Source organism: Phocoena sinus, chromosome 3, assembly GCF_008692025.1.
Source record: "Phocoena sinus isolate mPhoSin1 chromosome 3, mPhoSin1.pri, whole genome shotgun sequence".
In the NCBI taxonomy this organism is placed as follows: domain Eukaryota; kingdom Metazoa; phylum Chordata; class Mammalia; order Artiodactyla; family Phocoenidae; genus Phocoena; species Phocoena sinus.
Genome location: NC_045765.1, coordinates 5453783 through 5472239, shown reverse-complemented (window position 1 = coordinate 5472239; position 18457 = coordinate 5453783). Strand labels below are relative to the sequence as shown.

The window sequence follows — 18457 nt, the reverse complement described above, 5'->3', positions numbered from 1 at the left end:
TAACACCTCCCTGGAGGTCCTGGAAATTACAGAATGCTGAACAGTAACCTGTAGAGGAAGGGAAAGGAAGGGTTCCCATGGTTAAGGGTATCACAGGGGTATGAACTGGTTCACCACAAGTCTTTAAACTTAGAGATCTGTGAATTGCCTGGTTTTTTCACCAGGTGATCTTAGACAACTCATTCTACCTCTCTCAGCCCCAGTTTCCTCATGTTTTAAAAGGAGGTCATCATAGAACCTCCACTCCGTAGGGTTGTTGTGAGATTAAATTGTATAAGACTGAAAAGGCCTTAAGAACATTTTTATCATTGATAAATACACACTTTCAAGCCTCAGGGAACGAGTACCATGGTGTGTGGTGTCATTGCATGAACCGCCCATGGTGGAATGCTCAGGACAACTCTGTGTTCCACAGATGGGGGACCCCAGCCTCAGAGAGTTGAAGGAGCATCACCAGGACACCCCTTTTCTGTGTCCTGTCACGTTGGGGATTATAGCTGTGATGGACACACTTTAAGGTGACCTCTGATCAATAAGTCCCACTTTCTGGTATCCACAGTTTGTATAATCTCCTCCCACTGAGGATGGGCAGGATATATGACTAACTAACTGTGGGAAAAATGATGAGATGTCTCTCTCATGTTTATGGAACATTGTATGAGTCCAATCTTAGCAAGTCGGAGAGAGAGATTTTACTGGTGGCCTTGAAAAGGCTATGAAAAGGACTACTTGTAAGGAACTGTGGCAGCCCCAGGACCTTAGAGTGGCCTCCAACGAATAGCTGGTACAAAGCTGGTGTCATCTGTCCCCAAACCTGGAGGTAATGAACTCTACCAACAGTCTGAATGCACCTGGGAGCCTATTCTTCCCCAGTCGAGCCTCCGTATGAAGATGCAGCCTGGTGGACACCTTGATTGCAGTTTTGAGAGACAATGAAACCTAGCTAAGGGGTGCCCAGACTCCTGCCTGGTCCACAGAAATTGTGTAACAATAAATGTGTGTGTTGTTTCAAGTTGTTAAATTTGTTACACAGCAATAGAAAACTAATACAAATTAGGAGTTTGGGATTAACTCCTAGTGTGTATACATAGATACATACTATTCTATATAAAATAGATAACCAACAAGGACCTACTGTATAGCACAGGGAAATATACTCAATATCTTCTAAGAACCTATAGTGAAAAAGAGTCTAAAAAGAATCTATCTATCTATTATCTATCTATCTGAATTACTTTGCTGTACACCTGAAACTGACACAACATTGTAAATCAACTCTATTTCAATAAAAATTTTTTAAATTTTTCATGAGAAAAAAAGTAGAAAACTAATACAATAGCAGAGTTACCCGATTCGAGGTATCGTGTAGATTAAGAGTTATTTTGTGTATGGGGCATAGAGGGTCCTTGCTAAGTGTTAGCTAATACTCATCACCAGCGTTGATATTGTCAAGATGCTCCTGGCAGAAGGCATCCTCATGTGTCAGTCTTTGTTTATATATACTATGAAATTATCACCACGATAAATTTAGTTAACATCTGTCACCATACATTGTTACATTTTTTTTTCTCGTGATGAGGACTTTTAAGATCTCCTGTCTTAGCAACGTTCAAATATACAAGAGTATCATTAACTGTATCACCATGCTGTACATTACATCCCCAGGAATTATTTATTTTATAGCTATAAGTCTGTACCTTTTGACCCCCTTCACTCATTTCACCCACCCCCACCCCTTTATAGGTTATTAAAAAATATTGAGGGGCTTCCCTGGTGGCGCAGTGGTTGAGAGTCCGCCTGTCGATGCAGGGGACACGGGTTCGTACCCCGGTCCGGGAAGATCCCACGTGCCACGGAGCGGCTGGGCCCGTGAGCCATGGCCACTGAGCCTGTGCATCCGGAGCCTGTGCTCCGCGATGGGAGAGGCCACAACAGTGAGAGGCCCGTGAATCGCAAAAAAAAAAAAAAAATATATATATATATATATATAGTCCACTGTGCTATACAGTAGGTCCTTGTTGTCTACCTATTTTATATATAGTGGTGTGTATATGTTAATCCCAAACTCCTAATTTATCCCTCCCTGTATCTTTGTTTTAAATTTTTTGCTTTGTCGTCTTTATTATTGCCCTCATTCTACTTGTTTATTGTGTTGTTCTGTTTATAATTTCTTAAGCTGGATATTGGTCTCATTTGTTTTCAGCTTTTATTTTTCTTTTCAATCGTAGGCATCTCAGGTTGTACATTTCTGACTATGAAAACAGAAATAAGAAAGTTATATACAGTATGTTAGAAGTGATCTGTTCTAGGAGGAAAATACAGAGAAAGTGGGTATGGAGTGTATTAGTTTGCTAGGGCTGCCGTAACAAAATACCACAGACTGGGTGGTTTAAACCACAGAAATCTTTTTTCTCACAGTGTTGGAGGCTGAAGGTCCCAGATCCAGATGCTGGCTGATTCAGATCCTGGGGAGAGCTTTCTTTCTGGCTTGCAGACGGCTGCTTTCTTGTTGCATCCTCACATGGCCTTTCAGTGGGAAAGAGAGTGAGCTATCTGGTGTCTCCTCTTATAAGGAAACAAATCCTACTGGATTTGGCCCCTGCTGAGTTCATTTAACTTTAATTACTTCCTTAGAAGCACCATCTCCAAATACAGCCACACTGGGGGTTAGGGCTTCAACATATGAATTCTGGGGGGACACAGACATTCGGTCCGTCACAGGGGGGCTGAGGGGTTTCCGTTTTAAATAAGATGACCACAGAAACAGTGACTGTTGGGCAAGTGATCATGATTTTCACAAATGTCATGGCTATCATGTTTAAGAAACTTCCCTTGTTCTGAGTGAATCATTTTGTAGTTGGATTCTAGAAGATCGATTTATGGTTCTTAATGGGAGGATGAGAGAAATCAAGCACTAATTGACTTAAATGTCTAATTGGTGATGGTGGGTTTCAGAGGATGGTCATCAGGCGAGGCATTTTAGTTAGTCATCAGGGGAGGCATTTTAACAAGAGCTTGAAGCCACAAAGAGATGAAAAGATGATTCTGCTGGCCAGCGCCAACAGACAGTTCACTGCAATCATTAACTGTTTTTGCTCTGTTATCTGGGTTGTGAACAAAGAAATGAGCCTGAAATGTAGATGCTTCTCATACATTGTAACCAGGCTGTTTGACACCATACTAGGATCCCAGTTTCTTTTGTCACCTCATGTCCATGGGGACCACCTGTTACCAAAACAAATGTGAATTAACATCTCTCATACTGATGACTATAGAGAGCATTCCCATTTCTTGCTTTTACTTTGTTGCTATTTTGGGTTTGGGTCCTCTGATTAGTTGATACATATGCTGAAAGAAAAAGAAACTTCTTTCTGGATTAGTTAACCAATGTGTACTCTACAATCAGTATCTGCAGTTTACAAAACAAAGTATTGCCTCACTGGTTACTACCCTTGGTTCTAGAAACATTTTGGTCTGTGGGTTTAGAGTGGTGAAACACTGCCATCTTCAGGGCATATTTGGGAATTAAAAAGAAGGGTGTTCTACAGGTGTTTTTGTTTTTAGCCTTTGGAAAAATGGATCAAAGTAGCAGAAAATTCTAATTCAAATGGGCTAGAGAGATTACAAAATCATGATGATAAGGATCCTTTCAGATGTTTTGCTTCTCTTCTGTTTCTCTCTCTCTTTCTCTCTCTGTCTCTCGTAGCAGAATGCTTAAGAGTACTGATCCTGGAGTGAGATTGTCAGATTTTTAATCTCTTAGGAGCTGCGTGACCTTGGGCAAGTCATTTAATCCCTCTGTGCCTCCCTGTCTCAGTTTCCTCATCTGAAAAATCGCATCATAACTCAGGTTCTCTGAAAAGCAGACACCAAAACAGACCCAGATGTGTGGATAAATGGGCAAAGGAGCTCTCAGCGCAGTGCTGAGAAAGTGTAAGGACAATGGGGTGCCCCAGGGCAAAGAGTGCCTGTCAGAGGGGTCCTGCATTGGGCAGAAATGACCTGGCTCTGGTCCTCCCATCCATCAGGCTCAGGTATTAGTTGGGAGCAGACCAGGGACAACGTGGCTTTGGTGTGAACCCTGAAGCAAGTCTGAAGGTGCAGCAGCTGGAGGTGGTCAATTTATTGTACCCTCATGACAGGTTCTCAAAAAGGGAGATCTGAGCAGCGCATGATGGCTGAAAACAGGGATAATGATATCTTCCTTATAGGGATGGTGAGAGGGTTAAATGAGTTAATACCTGAAAGCCCTTAGCACAATGCCTGGTGATTGAAGTGTGAATTTATATGCTTTTCTATCACATTGGGGAAGTAGTGCAAATTCCTATTTTATTCACTGTTTGTTTATCAAGAAGGGAGTTTGGATTTGGATCAAATGCTAAGCTGATGGCTTCTGTTTGTCCCTCCCCAGGACCACTCTCCATGCTATTTCACCATGTTCTCTGCCCACAAAGGCCGACCTATGGGGACTGCAACAGGCACCCTTGCCCTCTGGCTTCAGTGGGTTCTGACAGTAACATTGCTCTTCATTGTCAAGGTGGAGACCTGGAAGGGTGGAGAGTGGGGAGAGGGAGGGTGGGGTAGTTATTCCCCTGGCTCATTTCTTGTGTTACCGAGTCCAAGCTCGTACTGCTCGCTGCACGGCAGGCCAAAATATCGAGAGATGAGTTGTTGGGTCAAGGAATAGCGACTTTATTCAGAAAGCCAGCAGACCGAGAAGATGGTGGACTAGGTCCCAAAGAACCATCTTGCCCAGGTTTGGATGCTCGTTTGTTTCACAGAACAAAGAGTGGGAGGTGAGGAGGTAAAGTAAAAAAGACAGTAAGTTGTTGCAAATATCAATATTTCTTGGTTCTGGCCAGACTCTTGAGGGGATGTGTTAATTTCTTCCTTCCTGCAGCCATTCACAGGTGGGACTGGTCAGGAGGTTTCCTGTGAGCTGAAAAAAGAGGTATAATAGTTTAGCTTCGTGCTCTTCACCTGGGAAGCAGGGTTCCCAGAGATGGGCCATTATGTATAATTTAAGCTTATAGGCAACATCCCTTTGTAATAGAATACAAAGGTTCTTCCCTATTACAACACTGAAGCTTACTCTTTGGTCTCTTAAGTTGCTGCCTTTCTCGAAGCCATCCACCATACCATGAAGATACTCAAGCAGCCCCAGGGAAAGGTCCATGTGGAGGGGAACTGGATTAATTCACTTCCCCCTCATTATGGTATGTGATTGCCATTTTCCCCACATCTTGGCCATTACATGATCTTATTAAACTTAAAAAAAATTCTCATTGATAAATGATGAAAGGAATTTTGGTGTTTCACTTTATAGTTTTCTTTTTACGAGAGCCATTTGAATTTTTTGGTGAACTGTGTGTTCTTAAAATTTGCCCTTTTCTCTCATGGATTCTTGGTCTTTTTCTTATTGCTTGGTAGGAGTTCTTTAATATTAATAAATTAGCCTTTGTGATGAGTTGCATTTCCCTCTGTCTTTTGTCTTTGCCATGTGGGGTCTTTTTGGTTTGTTTGTTTTAATGAACACAAATTTATTACTTTTTAACTTGTGGCTTCTTGTTTGGTTGAGGGTGTTGGTTGCTGGTGTTTCTACCAATTCTTATTTTGGGACAAAGAGAGGAAGTATTCTGGGACTCTGTTTGTCACTTAGGTTGGAGAACCTGATGGGTTGCCTCTTGAACACTTGTTGAGATTCTGATCATTGCTGGGGATACTCATATCTTGTCTTGGGAAGACAAGAGAAGCAGACTGGGGTGTGAGTTGCGTGAGGATGGTGTGGTGTTTCCTGGGTGTCCTTTTTTCTTTGGTGTGTAGGGGATTGGTTGTTCCTTTTGGGGGTTTCCATCATCATTTACTTTGGATGGATATGGATCATTTGATGAAGTTCTTCTCTCTCTAATGTTGGGATAAGTGGGGGTGGGGTGTCATAGGCTGAGGCTCCTGCCGTTTCTGGTCTGGAGATCTGGGGGGGGTGGTTATTGCTTGGTGCTCTTATCTTTTCTAGTGTTGGGTGGACTTGACACAGTTACTGGCTGGAGATTCTCTTGTCTCTAGTTTGGGGACAGGTTTGGGGGCATTAGATGGGGCTCCACTTATCTCTGGTTGGGGGGCTGAAAGAGTCACTCTCTGGACTCCCCTTGTCTGTATTGTTGGTATAGGTTGGGTGGGTTACTGGAGTGAGTTTCCCATTCTCTAGTGATGCAGGGAAGCTGAAGGAGTCCCTTCTGGGGCTGTTGTCATTTCTAGAATTTGAAGTGACTAGGGGGTGCTTGTTGGAATTCCCAACATCTCTCATTTTGAAGGAATAGTGGTGTTGCTTGTTAGGACCCTGTCTTTTGTGCTTGGGTTGACTGGGGGATTGCTACCTGAGATCCTGTTGCCTCTAGTGTTGGGAGGGGATGGGTGGTCACTTCATAGGGCTTCTGTCAGCTCCAGAGTTGGATGCAGACTTTGAGCATCACCTTGTGGGCTTCCTATAAGCTCTAGTCTTAGAGGGTGAGCTGGGGTGTCACTTGCTGTGTCTCTTCCAACACCCCTAGTTTTGGGGGGGTCGGTTCAATGAGTTTTTAGAACATTCTTTTAAAAAATTTTAGATTTCCAAAGAAGTTATAAAACCACACAGGGTTGTTTTATATGGTCAATATTTATTTATATTTACTCATGTTTTATGTTTCCTGCTGACCTCCATCTGGCTGCATCTTTTTATTTGTTTTATTTATTTATGGCTGTGTTGGGTCTTCATTGATGCATGCGGGCTTTCTCTAGTTCTGGCTGTATCTTTTTGTTTATTTATTTATGGCTGTGTTGGGTCTTCATTGATACGTGCGGGCTTTCTCTAGTTGTGGCGAGCAGAGACTACTCTTTGTGTGGTGTGCGGGCTTCTCATTGTGGTGGCTTCTATTGTTGTGGAGCACAGGCTCTAGGCGCGTGGGCTTCAGTAGTTGTGGCGTGCAGGCTTAGTTGCTCCGCGGCATGTAGGATTGTCCCGGACCAGGGATCAAACCCACACCCCCTGCATTGGCAGGAGGATTCTTAACCACTGTGCCACCAGGGAAGTCCCCTGGCTGCATCTTGACTGCAACTTCATGAGGGAGCCTGAGCTAGAACTACATAGCTAATCTGTTTCTGAACTTCTGGCCTACATAAATTGTGAGATTATGTCTGTTGTTTTAAACCAATGAGTTTGGGGGCTCATTTGTTACACAACAGATAATTTATACATCCAGCAAGAGTTCCCAAGATGTCTGAGGGATAAGAGGTCAGCAAACGCTTTCCCAGAGCCACTGCATTCATATCTACCTATTATGGATTCTCTCGTGCACATAAAGGTAGGAGTTACTACTGAAAGATTTCCCACAATGATTACATCCATAGGGTTTTTCTCCAGTGCGAGTTCTCATGTGTTTCTTAACAGATGAGAGATTATTAAAGGTTTTCCCACAGTCACTATATTTATAGGGTTTCTCTCTATTATGTGTTCTCTTGTGCACTGTAAGAGAAAAGCTACTGCTGCAGGATTTTCCACAATCATTAAATTCACAGGGTCTTTCTCCAATATGAGTTCTCACGTGCTGCGTCAGATGTGAGCTCTTCCTAAAAGTTTTCCCACAATCACTGCATTCATAAATTTCTCCCCCATATGGATTCTATTGCACCCAGTAAGGGAGGACCTCATGCTGAAGGCTTTCCACACTGATTACATTCATAATGATTCTCCCTTGTATGAATTCTCTTGTGCCTTTTGAGGATACATCTGGTGCGGAAAACAGGTAAACACTGGTTACATGAATAGGGGTTTTCTCCAGTGTGAGTTCTCACATGCAGTCTGAGGGATTATTGAAGGTTTTCCCACAGTCGTTGCATCCATAGGGTTTTCCCCCATTATGTATTCTCTTATGAACAGTGAGGTAGGATCTGCTGCTGAAGGATTTGCCACATTGATTACAATGACAGGGTTCTTCTCAGTATGAACTGTCTTCTGCTGAGTAAGGTTTAATTTTATGCTGAAGACTTTAAAACACTGATTACATTCCTTGAGTTTCACTCCAAGAAGACGTTTCTCCTGTTGATTATGAGATGAATGACAACTATAATTTACAATACTTTTAATATTCAATGCTATCATAGGAATTCTCCCTCCCAGGGACTCTGTTATATATAAAATTATTATAATTTGTGTGTTTGCTACACTGAGTGCTTGTATATGGTTTCTGCTAGTCTGAGTTCTTAGAAGCTAAAAAAGATAGATGTTTTGCCACATCAAAGCCTTTATCCTATTCACAGAGCATTTTCTGATAAGTTTAAGACCAATTTATGTTTGAAACACTCAATATCTGAGTCACATTTATGCAAACAATTACTTGTAGGAATGCTCAAAGAAAAAATAATTTTGGAGGTAACTTATACTTTACTCCAAATTCACAACAGTTTCATGGTATCTCTCCAGAGGTAACATTTTCTCTTGGGAAAATGACTCTCTTGGTAACTTTGTGGCTTTTCTAATTTATGGCATTTTTCCACTGTGGAAAATCAGAATTCTTACTATTGTGATACCTTTAGATTGCTCTTTTCTAAAAACATGCTGCTTAGAAGTTAACCCTTTGGCTTTAAGTAGAACCTCCAAATCTGAAAAAAATTGAAAATAAATTTAAGTTGATGAGAAAAGAAAAGGTATAAAGCATATATTAGTGAAGGCAGACCCTTCACTAGGGGATTAGGGTTTTTTAGGAGGTTTGCAATAAGAGGGACATGGGTATGAAGTTTTAGGTATTCATCTGAAGCCAAAATAAGGTGTGAGATGATGAACAGAAAGTTAAAGAGAAAGGAAAAGAAAGTACACAAGGAAGCTCATACCAAATGGTCTTGGCCTTGTCAGAAGAAAAGGGCATTTTACAGTGTTTCCCAGGACATTTCCTAAGGTAATACTAAACTCCCAAGCCACGGGAGATATTCCTCACAAGGAGTCATATCTACCTTGTACTCACCTGGACAGGTGTCTGGGGTAATTCCTCTCTTCTCTGTCATCACTTTATCTTCTTGCTCCAATTTGGAGATCTGACTGGGTTTATCAATTTGATTACCAATATATGGAGAAAGCACACATGATATAGGGAGACTATGTAGGGGAAAACAGTGAAACTGAAGCCAACACTTCTGAAGATGAGCAGCAGGAGCAATGGAATATTTATCCCTAAATTTGAATAATATAGTAACCGCTTATCTTTCATGAAAAAAAAATGCAAGTGTCCTCAGTCAATATATCTAGGGTGATTTGGGGATAACTGGTTCCAGAAGCTCATGCACAAATTCAAATGCAGACTTAAAAGCCCCAAAACTTTTATCCATAGTCAGGGCATGGAATAGATCTTCAGTTCATAGGGAAGAGATTAGATTACCCATGAGGGTAGGGACCATATCTGTCTCCTTCACCACTGTATGCCTAATTCCTAGCACAGACCTATGTACATAGAGGTGCTTAAGAAAAGACTTGTGAAATGAACCTATCTATGAAACAGGAACAGAATCATGGACATAGAGAACAGACTGGTGGCTGCCAAGGGGGATGGGGATGGGGGAGGGATGGAGTGGGAGGTTGGGGTTAGCAGATGTAAGCTTTTATATAGAGAATGGATAAACAACCAGGTCCTACTGTACAGCAGAGAGAACTATATTCAATATCCTATGATAAATCATAATGGAAACGAATATATAAATAATGTATATATGTGTATAACTGAATCACTTTGCTCAACAGCAGTAATTAACATAACATTGTAAATCAGCTATACTTCAATAAAAAAAGAATTAAAAAAAAGACTTGTGAGAAGTGGTGTCAGTAAAAATGGTGGAGCAGGGAACCCCCAGAGTCCAATACACCACAGAAAAACAGCAAATAAACTGGCAAAAACTGTCAGCATCAACTTTATTGAAAGTCTTGAAAGTTGTCATAAGTTTACAGCAATCAGGAAAATACTTAATCAAGACCAAAAGGTGAATCTGGTAAGAGAGCTTTGTGACATTTTCACTAACCCTGGCCTCATCACCTGCTCCTCACTTTGGCAGCCACACTGAAATCAACAGTCTGCGTTCCTACTATTGGTGAGAGCAGAATGGATCTTGTGCTCAAAGAATTGTGGTTGTTTGTTTTGACCTATCTGGTGGCTCCTGAAGGACTGGCTCAAAGGGTTTGCTTTTATTTTGTCTAACTTCAAACTCTCCCAGGGCTGAGGTGGCAACAGGGAATGGAGGACCAGAGCATGGGCTGAACACATTTAAATGTATCAGCCACTGCTGCCTGGGGCAAGGGAAAATCATTGAAGCAAATGTAAGACTAACCAAAAGGTCTGGGAGCAAAAGTAGGGAATTAGATGCTTTGGGGAAAAAGGGCTTTGAAAAGCTCTCACATATTCCTAGGAATATAGAAGGCCATGCACATAGCCACAGCTGGATACAGTTGGGTACATGTTCAGGAAAGACCTGAGAAGGCACTAAGACCTCACCTCTGATTGACCTTCAGGCTCTGCACAAGCAAGAAGTAAAGGCTAAAGCAGAGTTGTAAACTGCCTGTTTTGAAGGCATGGTCCTACATACACACAGAGATCATCTAAAAAGACTGAGAGTTTGGGGATTCCAGGGGTTTAAGGGAATCTATGACAAATCACTAGCTGACCATTAAGCTAACAGAATAGAGATTTCAGTGGCCACACACAACAAACACAGACATTACGAAATTAGTTCAGAAATGTCACCAAACAACACCAACAGCAACAAGTAACAACAAGCCTTGGGATGGGGGAAACTTTGATTTATGGAATTGCCATATTATAATATTCCAAATGTACAGTTTTCAATAAAATAATTATGAGGCATGCAAAGAAACAAAAAAAGCATGGCCCATTACAGGAAAAGAAAATTAATAGAAACTGTCCCCTAGGAAAGAACTTAGTAGACAAAGACTTCAGATCAGCTATTTCTAGTATGCTCAAAGAGTTAAAGGAAACCACATTCAAAGAACTAAAGGAAACTGAATTCTCACCAAATATAGACCATCACAAAGAGAGAGAAACTATAAAAAGGAACCAAATAGAAATTTGGGAGTTGACAAGTACAACAACTGAAATGAAAATTCAGTAGAGCAGTTCATTAGCAGACTTGATCTGGCAGGAGAAAGAATCAATGAACCTGAAGATAGATCAATTGATACTGCCAAATCTGAAGATGACAAAAAAAAAAAAAAAAAAAAGAAAAACAACAGAGCATAAGAAACCTTTGGGATACCATCAGACATCCAATATATGCATAATGGGATTCCTTTTATGCAGGAGAGACAGAGGAGACAGAGAAAGGGGAAGAAACAGTATTTGAAAAAAATAACGGCCCCCAAAATTCCCCAATTTATGAAAGTCATGAATCTACATATCTAAGAAACTTAAAAAACTCCAAACAGGATAAACTCAAAGAGATCCACACCGAGACACATAATAATCAAACTGTTGAAAGACAAAGACAAAAAGAGTATCCTGAAAGCAGCTAGAGAGAAGAAACTCTTCATGTATAAGGGATAATCAATAAGATTAACAGCTGATTTCTCATCAGAAATCATGAAGGCCATAAAGCAGTGGAGCGACATATTCAAAGTACTGAAAGCAAAACAAAAAAACCTGTCACACAAGAACTCTATCTCTGGCAAAACTATTCTTCAAGAAAATGAAAAGACAATCCACAGAACCGAAAAAATATTTGTGGACCATATATCTGACAAGGGTCCAGCATTCAGAATATATAAAGAACTCTTACAACTCAGCAACAAAAAGACAAATCAGTCCATCCCTCCCAAAATGGGCAAAGGACTTGAATAAATATTTCTCCAAAGAAGATATACAAATGACAAACAAGTATATGAAAAGACGATTGATCTCATTGTTCTCTAAAGAAATAAAAATAAATCAACAATGAGATAGATAACTACTTTGCACATACAAGGATGACTATGGTAAAAAAAAAAGAAAAGAAAAATAAATAAGTGTTGGTGAGGATGTGGAGAACTGAAACTTTCATATATTGTTGTGGGAATGTAAATGGTGCAGCTACTATGGAGAACAGTTTGGAGGGCCCTCAAAGAGTTAACAGAATGACCATATGATTCAGCAATTCCATTCCTAGGTATACACTCAAGAGAACTGAAAACAAGTGTTCAAGCAAAAAGTTATACGTGAATGTTTGCAGCAGCCCTATTCACAATATCCAAAAGGTAGAGACAACTCAGATGTCCATCAGCTGATAAGTGGATACTCAAAAAGTGGTTTAGATATACACAACAGAATAATATTCAACCATAAAACAAGGAATGAATCCATGCTACAGGATGGCTGAACCTTGAAAACATTATGCTAAGCAAAAGAAGCCACACACAAAGGCCATTTATTATATGATTCCATTTAGATGCAATGACTAGAAAAGGAAAATCCATAGGGCAGAGAGTAGATAAATGGTGGCCAGTGGCTGGGGCTAGGCATGATGATAATGGGGTTTGTTTTTGGTGTGATAAAAATGTTCTGGAATTAGATAGTAGTGATGGTTGCCCAACACTGTGACATTACTAAAAGTCATTGAATTGTACATTTAAAAATAGTAAAATGGGCTTCCCTGGTGGCGCAGTGGTTGAGAGTCCGCCTGCCGATGCAGGGGACAAGGGTTCGTGTCCCGATTCGGGAAGATCCCACATGCCGCGGAGCGGCTGCGCCCGTGAGCCATGGCCGCTGAGCCTGCTGCTCCGCAACGGGAGAGGCCACAACAGCGGGAGGCCCGCGTACCGCAAAAAAAAAAAAAAAAAAAAAGTAAAATGGTGAATTTTTCTGATCTGTAATAACATAACATCTGTTAATGTTATATGAATTTTTTTTTAAGTCTTGTTACCTGAGTCATTAAATAAATGCAGGAATGATGTTAGGCTTACCGAGTGATACCAGGTTCCTGCAGTTCTCCAGCACCACATCTCTATACAGTGTTCTGTGAGAAGGGTCCAACAGTGCCCACTCTTCCTGGGTAAACTGTATGGCCACATCCTTGAAGGTCACAAAGTCCTAAACCATCACTAACATCATGGCTAGCCAAGGACCACCTTCACCAAAGTTGAGAGGAAAAGGGCCGAGGATGACAGAACTAGGGATGAGAAACCCAAAGCACAAGTTGTGTAGACTGGGTTCTAAGCTCTGCTCTCATTTGCTTCTCAGCTCAGCCCTCAACGCTCATCTCCTGTCTACTTATGCCCACTCCCGAGGTTCAATGCATCTCTAACATGCAGGCGATTTTCATTTCCTTTGAGAAAAAAAATGTGTGAGCTCCTGCAATCTTATTTCCCCCAATCTTCAAGTTTGAGCATAGGCCTGGGATACTGTCAAAATCAGAGAAACACTTGGTAAATGAATGAATGATTTCTCAATGGTCATCATCAATTTCTTGAGTTTAGGACACAGTCAAGTCTTTGCTTCAAAACTCTCAGCAGAACATGGTGTAGACAGTGACCCTGGAGGAAGCTCTACATTGCAGTAAATGCTGACATATGCTAACACTGTTTGGGTTGCCCCAAACCCTCCATCAGATGCCTGAAGACCTGATTTGGCTCTGATGCTGCAGGTCATTGAAGGATAACAAGTCCAACTTCTGGTCAAAGGAATAATGATTTGGAAACAGGAATATCTGACTCACCTGTAACCAGTCTGTCAGGAAGCCATTAGCCAACCCTTCCTCCTCTGTGCATCCTTTCTGGTGAGAGGCTGGGTATAGGGAAGACTGAGCTGGAGAAGAAGAAATGTCCCAAGAATCCAGGCTTACCCCCTGTTCTCACACTCACAAACCTGGAGGCTCCCTCACCTACTTGTGACTGACTGTATCCCCAACACACACACACACACACACACACACAGCTTTCGTAAGAAACCAGAGCACAGCCCTGCCTCACCCACAGCCAGAAGAGAGGGCCAAGCATCTTAATGCACTCAAGGAAGAGATTATCATTCCCATTTCACAGATGAAGAAACTGAAGTTCGAGGGATATCATTGTTATTTTATCAAGTTTATAGAAAGAATCAGAGGTACAATTCAAAAGCTTCTGCACATTCACCACCAAGGTGACATCTCCACAGACACTCAAATCACCACAAAGTCTCAAAGCCCTGAACCACATAATCAGGTACCAGAGACCTCAGGGCTCCTGAGACTCCGCTCCTACCTCACCTGCTCAGCCCCCTCCCCTGCATGTGCTCTGTGGTGCAGGGGCCTTAAACGCCTGGGCTGTGAGGATCCCACAGCCCACCACAAGTGGGGGACAGAACCATGGTTGCCATCCTGTGATTCAGACAGGAAGTTTTCCTGAACAACAGGGAGCAGAAGAACAAGGATGCTCCTCCTCTTTTCCCCACAGTGCACTCAGGACAGGGCTCTGGAATAAACGGGAAAGCACAAAGTCTTCACAACCAACTTCCCTCTCCAGGGTACTGAGGACGAATCTTTAGCCTGTCCACCATTTCCTCCTTCAAAATGCATCTGCCTCTGCCCACAATGGTGGATACCGTTCCATCCACCTTAAAACCTCATCTGTGCTGAGTCTCGGGGCACATTCTTCCCATCTACGTGGTTGCTACAATCCCTCCTGTGTTTGTTTTGAGTGACTAAGGTTTGGGAGAATTTTTCATGCAGCAATAGATAATGAATACGTCCTCACTTTTAGTAGATGATCCTGCATCTCAAACCAGGGCTTGAACCTGTGTCCCCTGCATTGGCAGGTGGATTCTTAACGACTGTGCCACCACGGAAGTCCCTCAATGCGGTATTTTTGGTAGTGAAATAAATCTATCCTAAGAGCCGTTTTCTTTCCAGTTACCACCCAGTCTCTCTCCCTCGTCAGCCAAAGTTTTTTTCCACTTTATCTCATTTTCTCCCCTATAGCTCACTCAACACAGTACATTCTGGTTTTCTGGTTTCTACCAACAACAATCCAAGGACAATGTCCTTGGTAGACTCCCTGGTGATATTCTTCTAGTAACACAGATGCAGACTGCAACTCTACTGATACTATTTCTTATCTATCAGATCAAGAAAAATCCTTTATTGAAAAGTCTGTCTGGAAAGGCACTCTCATACCCAGCTGGGGTACAACTCCTACAGAAGGAAATTTGTCCCCATCAAGAAAAACTGCAAAATCTTTTACTTCTTTCTCCATCGATACCACTTCTAAGACTTTATCTCAAAGACACAGAGCTAGTAAAAGACACGTGTAAGACTCTTTAATGTGGCATTATTTATAACAGCAAATGACTAGAAATGACACAAATGACCATCAATAGGGAACTGGTGGAATAAACTATGGGCTATCCACATAATAAAGAATCATGCGACCATTAAAAAATAAGCATATCTCTAGGTATTCATAGAGATCATTTTCCCCAGTAAATATAAGGGGGGAAAATCAAGGTACAAAACACTGTATGGAATGTTTCCTTTCTATAAGAAGGGAAAGGCCAGGAGATATCACACACACACACACACACACACACGCACACACACACACCCCTACCCGCTTATACAGGTATATGCAAAAGACATGCTGAGAGGATAAAACAAACGTATGTAAATGGTAACCAATAAGGGAAGAAGAATAACTGAGGAGACAGGAATTGAATCTAGACTTCCCTGAACACGTTTTTTTATATGTTTTTGACTTTGGAACTATATTTGAAAAATACAACTGCAATCCTCAAAACTGAAAACAAATAACTAAATGAGCCTAATTGCACATCAGCTTGGAAACAGGATTACAACACAGTTTGAAAAAGAATGCTTTCACCTGACTTTCAAACAAAGCACATTGCTAATTCAGCCAGTTTCCTACTGATGGACGTGTGAGTTGTTTCTCATCTTTTGCTTCTGCAAGTAATACTCCCATGAATAAACTCGTGTGTATTATGTTGTTTTGTACTTTGGGAGGTCTATGTTCAGAGTATCTTTCCAGAAGTGAGACTGCCAGGTAAGAACAGCAAAATTTCTGAGTGTAATTTGTTATATATACTGAGGGAAAATATCATTCATTAAATACATTAATGTTATTAGGAACCTATATTTTTAATATAACATATAAGGGATTAATATAAAATCAAAGAAGAAAAAAACCACTGTGAAGTTAAATTTCAATTAGAAATATCATCTTAAATTCATGATTAAAAAAACATATATAGGGCTTCCCTGGTGGCGCAGTGGTTGAGAGTCCGCCTGCCGATGCAGGGGACACGGGTTCATGCCCCGGTCCGGGAAGATCCCACATGCCGCGGAGCGGCTAGACCCGTGAGCCATGGCCGCTGAGCCTGCGTGTCCGGAGCCTGTGCTCCGCAACAAGAGAGGCCACAGCAGTGAGAGGCCCGCGTATCGCAAAAAAAAAAAAAAAAATATATATATATATATATATATATATTTCCTAGCTATATCCAGTGGAGAGGTCCTAGAAGCAATGATACTTCATCTGCCCCCACCCTCACCCCATTTAAGGGACCAGCCTGCACGCCCTCCATCCCACTCTGGGAGCGAGCAAGGGAACTGATTACTTGTTTTCTCTCCCTTGAGTCCCAATAAAGCCTTGCCTCAATTCCTCGTCTGACCTCTTATCGATTTCTATTGATTAAAGAGTCCAAGGGCCCTGGTCGGCAACAGAACCTGTCGTTATAAGTTGCACATAATACTCACCTGGTCACATAGAAAACCACAGAACAGCGAGCACAGGTAGAACTTGAGGCTATTTTCTTTTTTTTTTTTTTTTTTTTTTAATGGTACGCGGGCCTCTCACCGCTGTGGCCTCTCCCGTTGCGGAGCACAGGCTCTGGACACGCAGGCTCAGCGGCCATGGCTCACGGGCCCAGCCGCTCCGCGGCATGTGGGATCCTCCCGGACCGGGGCACGAACCCGTGTCCCCTGCATCGGCAGGCGGACTCTCAACCACTGCGCCACCAGGGAAGCCCGAGGCTATTTTCAAAACAAGCTTGAGCTCCAGAGATGAGTTGCTTGTCTGGGAAAAAAAAGGTACAAATATTGCTTTTGAGGCTTTTCATAGCGAGTAATACAGTTATTGGATAGAAAGACCCCCTCCCCCCATTCACCTTTTGTGTGTGTATGTACTGATTTAACGGTTGACCATGGCTGGGTTTTCCTGAATCCTAGCCAGCCATTTGCTCCCCAAGTGGAGAAGACAGCGTCACATTGTGTGCATTTGACTTGCTCAACTCATTTGGCTGCACAGAGATTTTATGGCGACTCCGGACACTTTAAACATAGCTTGTCACTCTGGGACCCTATACGTGACTCAGCTGAATTGCAAACAATTTCCACAGTTCATTCAGGACTTTGGAGCATTTAAGGCTCTTGAGCTGGGTTTCCCAACCTGGGCGCTGCTGACAATTGGGGCTGGAAAATTCCTTGTCGTGGGGGCCGTCCTGTGCACTGTGGGAGGTTGAACATCATCCCTGGCCACCACGCCCTCTCTCCTTCCCAGTTTGCGACAACCCAAAGCATCTCCAGACATGGCTCAAAGTACCCTGGGGTAGGGATGGGGCGCAGAATGGCCCATAGGTGAGGGCGATGCGGGGGACTCTCTGAGGAGGTGGCAGCGCGTCCTGAGCTGGTTGAAAACAACAGCTTCTCCAACCTGAGGGAATGACCTGAGGCCTCAGGGGAGGTATGGGGGCTCCGGAGCCGGTGACCGGGGGCTGCGCGCGGCCCACGCCCCCTCCCCGAACTCCTATCAGAGCCCTCTGCCCGGCCGCCCGCCGCTCACGAAGTCCTGCCCGCCATTCGGGCTTTGGCTAGGACATCCCGACAACAGGAGACCAGCTGCCCTCGTCGAGACTCCAAGCTCCCACCCCCGCGCCGGCCCAGCCCCTGGCCCCTACCCCGACGCCACCGCACTTCCGCTTCCGGTCCCGGCTCTTGCTGAGTGTGCGGGCGGGGGAGGCTCCTGCGCGTCCCAGTCTCTGGACGAGCCCTTTTAGTTTGCTTAGTTTGTACAAGGTTGGGCTGTGGGCTGGGTCAGCTGTGGGGTGGGATCCACCTGGGAGTGACTGTGCCGAAGAGGGACGCCGTGGGCGGGGACCAGGCTGTGGGTGGCCCCCGGCCCGATGGGCGTGGCTCTCCAGGGGCGGAGCTGGGAGCGGGTGGCAGGTTTCCGAGACGAATGTGTGGCAAGGATAAGGCTAGGGTGGAGTGTGGGATGGGATGGGGCTCTTTTCTACATGGAAAGTAGAAGGAGGGAAACTTACACCGTGCAAACACTGATTTTAAAAAAAGCCAAGTGTCTATACGAATGTCAAATAAAATGGTTTACCGATCAAAGAAAATTACTAGTGACTCAGAGGGATGATGTACCGTGAAAAAAGGGTCAATCCATCAAGAAGACGGTAATTGCAAC

At 43.0% G+C, this 18457-nt stretch overlaps 1 long non-coding RNA gene across 1 annotated transcript; it reads right to left on the bottom strand.

Moving 5' to 3' along the window:
- Positions 1-6966: 6966 nt before the first annotated feature.
- Positions 6967-16800, bottom strand: LOC116752259. Its single transcript, XR_004349433.1, has 3 exons — positions 16744-16800; positions 13717-13805; positions 6967-8071 (listed from the first exon to the last, which is right to left on the bottom strand). It is a non-coding gene; the product is annotated as an uncharacterized LOC116752259 (long non-coding RNA).
- Between the last annotated feature and the right edge of the window lie 1657 nt (positions 16801-18457).